General features: G+C 45.4%; 1 pseudogene across 1 annotated transcript; it reads right to left on the reverse strand.

The window, feature by feature from the left end:
• Window positions 1-2016: 2016 nt before the first annotated feature.
• Window positions 2017-5021, reverse strand: LOC146258531 (uncharacterized; annotated as a pseudogene). The gene is made up of 3 exons (XR_014729693.1): window positions 4894-5021; window positions 2650-2966; window positions 2017-2433 (listed from the first exon to the last, which is right to left on the reverse strand). The product of XR_014729693.1 is annotated as an uncharacterized LOC146258531 (transcript).

A 5021-nucleotide genomic window follows, 5' to 3' on the forward strand; every position in this document is an offset into this window, starting at 1 on the left:
CTCTACGGTTTGGGTGGAGTCCGTCAGCTTGAAAACGGTCTGCACAGTTCCAGAACACATTGAAATTATCGATAAATGTCAGTTTGTGTGCCAGACAGACAGATGCCAACCATGTGTTGAAAGACAGTAGTCGACTGAAGGCTTCTTTTCCTTTGCGAAAGCATGCAATCGGTCCACTGATGAATACATCTTGATATCTGTTGAGTGTGTTCAGTAGCTGGGTGAAATGTTTAAGTATCTCAGTGCCAGTTTTCTTGTGTAGGATATCAAACGAGCCAGTGTGGATGATAATCTTAGGGTTGTTTGGTTTATTGTTGAGGATTGTTTGTACCTCTGACGACAGTTCCGACAGATGTGTTGCTAAGACAAATATTTTCTGTCTTTGACTGTTTAACATGTGTTGTCATGGCATCTCCAATCAAGATAGTGGTCATATGTGGTGTTGTGTTTGCATTTCTAGTGTTTGCCTTATCAGTAGCTGCGGAGCCAGTTCTTAGCTTATTTGGGTTAGCAAAGATAGGACTTTGTGCTAAACCAAGGTTAACCACTGTGTCAGTGCTAGCAGTAGATTCTTTAGTGCTAGCAGCGTTAGCTCTTCTAAGTGCTGATGGGCTGTGGGTAGTCTTAGCATACCTTGGAACTTGATAATCCTGTGGTATTGTTGTCTGATTAGGCTTGATAGGGGGGTCGAACAGCGCCCCGAGTGGTCTTAGAGGGGCTTGGAGTCAAATGGGAGACTCCCGGTCGCAGCAGACGATGATGTGTTGGATATGCATGTGTGTAGTAGCTACCATCATGGTGTGTCGGCGATCTGGGCCCTTCATGTTTGTAAGCTGCGTGGCTAGCACTTCTGTGCCTCTTCGCCTTGGATTCCATATACAAGGGAGAGAAAGTTCCCAGTGGTTCAAATCTGTTTCTGAGTGGGACAGGAGGAGAGGTGATGTGGGAAGAGTCTCTGCCTCGCTTTTTATCCTTGGTGACAGTCCCAACTCCGATGAAGGTAGAAGCGGCGCTGGGCCTCTTTGGTTTAGAGCCAAGAGCAGGCCATGACTCATCCAGTGGAAAGAAAGCTGGTTCCAAGGATGGCTCATTAGCCAGTAGCTTAGCCTCCGGGCTAGGTAGCATGGAATCTATAAAGTCTTCGGTCTTTCTGATATCTAAGAGGGTTCTGACTCTTAGCTCCAGTTCGACTATCCTCTGACTAAGTTGTTTGCAGTCTTTGCAAGACATAGTTCTACAAGGAACAAGTTTGAGCTTGCTTGCCTGTGGTCAGTCTTGGAGAGTAGCCCAAAATACCTCTGCTCTCCTTGGGCTTCAGTCCCTCAGGTTGTTCCTTTTAGTGGTTGTAGTCTATCCAGTTTGCCCCAATCAGAAGTATTTGATTTTGAGTAATATCATCAAAAACTATCCAAATGATTGAAACTTCAGAGCATTTCTCCATGAATAGGACAATAGATAGGATAGAAGCCAAGCAGGGAAGCAAGCAGGGAAGGTCAGGGGGAGGAGAGGGAAAGAAAATGCGACTGCCTTTGTTGAGAGCCAAGTAGAAAGAGTGGGTGACAATACGGGGTTTAAGAGCTGTGGTGTTGATGAGGGAATGAGCCACAGATGAGGTGAGTACCGGGAGGGAGTGAAGGAGTGGAATGTATGACAGGACCTGGAAGAAACGGACTAAAACCCAGTCTGGCCTAGGCCGGGGACATGACAGAGCCATTGCATACTGGAATATGCTCCCCTTATATGTGACTCTAACACAAAATTAATGTGATTTCAAAAGGAAACTTAAGGCAGCTATAATTAAAAAGGAAATTATAGTAGATTAGATTATTATTTTAGGTGTTTAAGGGATTTTAGGTATTATTTTATGTTTAATGTAAATGTTGTTTTCTAAGTCTGTATTTTTGTGATAATTGATCATGCTGTACTGCATTTTATGTATTTATATTGTATTGTAATATTTTTTGCCTGGAACCCAGGAAGAATAGTCTCCACCATGGTGTAGAATAATGGGGATCCTTAATAAACAATAAAACAGCAAGCCTAAAATGGCAGAGCTGTTCATTATTTGCCAAAGCTGAAATATTTATTATTTAGCTTCAGGAGGAGCTGGTTCTCCAAATTTTTTGCATCCAGCCTTGCCCGCCGTGGACTGAAAATCAGCCCAGCTGTGCTAAATAGGCGCTCGCAAGCGGCTGAAGCTGGTAAAGTGGTGTTGAGTTTAAGAGATAACTTACACACTACAGGGTACGACTTTAATATTTCCTTGTGGTCTACCTTTGAGGCAAGGTAGCTCTCTAGTTGTTTAATATTGTCCTGACAATCAGGTGTCTTCATGCTAGCAAAGAAGTCCTCATCATCTGATGCACTCGAGGCCATTAGTTGGCAATTGATGTGAAGTGTCTTCCTCCAGATGATCCTTAATGTAGTCCATGCCTGAAATGGACATTTAAATAAATGCTAAAAATCAAGTCACTGCAATCATGCATTCCTCCATGTTAAATCATAACGACTGCATTTTGAAGGTGCTATAAATCTAATGTATACCCATTTGAGCTTGTAAGCTTTTTAAAGTGTTTTGGTTATTTTCTTCTGTGAATCTAACTTTTACTACTTTTCTGACACAAAACTGGATCACTCATGTAGTCTTACCTAGTTTTATGACGTTTTCTTCAGAAGTCCACGATGTCGTAAACTTTGGGACAAGGATAGCAGCAGCAATAAATTCTGGTTCCAGAAGCATGTCTGCAAAGCGTCGCTGCAGGCCCTCTTGGACAGTATCCACCAAAAGTTTGCAGCATCGGCAATTAATGCGGATTTTGTCAAGCTTCGTAATGAGGGGCGTCAAAGTAGACAGGAGCCATCCCATCTGAACGTCGGCTTCGAATTGCAGAATGTTGAGGGCCTTGGCGAGTGGTCCCATGGTTCTGGCGTACTCCTCCAGAAAGGCGATTTCGACTGGACTCAGCCTAACAGACTCAAACAACAGCAATTTATCAATTAATGTGATCACACTTTTAACTCTGCGTGTGTGTGAGTGCATGTAGTGGGGTGTGTGGGGGGGAAGGATTTACAAAGTGACATTCATAGGCCCTCTGGAGTCGTAGAAGTGCTCCATTTAGCAGTATTACCATATACAATCTGACATACCTAAGCTATTTGAAGCAATCCATGAATTTAAAAACTCCAAAAACAACACTTAAATGGGCAACTTAAGTGAAGTGAAGACAGTTGTCAGAGCTCCCGCTCCCGGCTCTTTAACAATTCGTAGGATTCTCTCAACAGCAAGAAACAAAGAATTCCACCATGTTGCGTTGGGATGGATCAGCTGAATTTTGCATACATCCTCTACAAGATCGTCAGCAGTAGAAGATCTCCACGGGTGTCCCACAGGGCTCCGTCCTTGGACCCCTCCTCTACTCTCTGTACACCACCTCACTTGGACCAATCATCACCTCCCATGGCTTCTCCTACCACTGCTACGCTGACGACACGCAGCTGTACCTGTCGTTCCCCCGGACCGATCCGGGGATCTCAGCTAGGATTGAGGCCTGCCTTGCAGACATCTCCGCCTGGATGACCGAGCACCACCTCGAGCTGAACCTCGCCAAAACAGAACTTCTCATCATCCTGGCCAAACCCTCCATCTCCCACGACCTCTCAATCACCCTGGGATCTGCGACGGTGACCCCCTCATCCTCTGACAGGAACCTTGGGGTTACCATGGATGACGAGCTCTCCCTCACGGCCCACATTGCTGCAGTCTCCCGGTCGTGTAGATTCACCCTCTACAACATCTGGAAGATCAGGATATACCTGTCTGAGCACTCCACCCAGCTGCTTGTTCAAGCACTTGTCCTCTCCAAGTTGGACTACTGCAACTCGCTGCTCGCCGGTCTCCCAGCATGCGCAACCCACCCTCTTCAGAAGATTCAGAACGCAGTGGCCCGCCTGGTCTACAATCTACCCAGACGCTCCCACTTTACCTCGCTCCTCATCTCCCTCCACTGGCTACCCATAACGGCCCGCATCAGATTCAAGATCCTGGTACTGACCTTCCGAGCAGTGAACGGGACTGCACCCGACTACATCAAGTCTCTCCTGCAGCCTTACACACCCACCCGCCACCTACGGTCTTCTTCAGACAACTGCCTGGTGGTCCCACCGCTCAAGACCGCCTGGTGGTCCCACCGCTCAAGACCGCCCGGTCCCAACACAAGCGCTTCTCCTGCCTGGCCCCCCAGTGGTGGAATCAACTCCCCACCTCCATCAGAGACACAGACTGTCTCTCCACCTTCAAGAGAAGGCTCAAGACGCACTTGTTCCGGGAGTACAACGGTACTTAGGAATGGTTTGCGGAACCCAATGCTAGTTTCCTCAAGGATTACAATGACGCTTGCTTAGACTGTTGCTCTTGTTGGTTAGTGGTAGCTAATTTAAACTGTTGTATTCTATTTTAGTTAATCCTATTTTTGTTGCTTTCCTACAGGTACACTTGCACTTAGAGATTCATGTTGTTTAATTGCAACTTGCTTAACTCCATGATCTTATGGTTTCTTCCCTTTAGCACTTATTTTTGGTTGTTCAAAATGTGTACTTCTTGTTTTTGGCTACTCGCAATGTTTTGGAGCTATCTTGTTGTTATTATCAGTGACCTAGGCACTTTGTAAAGCTCTCTCTTGGAAGTCGCTTTGGATAAAAGCGTCTGCTAAATGAATAAATGTAAAATGTAAGATCTCTCACATTTGTTCAATAGTGCATAGCATTTTGAGAAAGCTGATCTAGACAACCTTTTGAACGCATCATTTGAGGTTGCTTTGGCTGCATCCACTGTGGAGACAAGATTTAATAAGTGGCATGCGCATCGATGATGCTTAGGGAGTAGGAATTGCAAACCATTCTTTTAAGATAGATGTGACGTAGACAAAATCCACTTCAACCCCATCCAACTCCTGGTCCTCATCACCATCATCTTCAGACTCATCTGAATTAGAGTTGTTGTTCTCATCTTGTTCTACGTACAT

The sequence above is a fragment of the Hypomesus nipponensis genome, chromosome 14, assembly GCF_054491055.1.
Source record: "Hypomesus nipponensis isolate SF chromosome 14, ASM5449105v1, whole genome shotgun sequence".
In the NCBI taxonomy this organism is placed as follows: Eukaryota; Metazoa; Chordata; class Actinopteri; order Osmeriformes; family Osmeridae; genus Hypomesus; species Hypomesus nipponensis.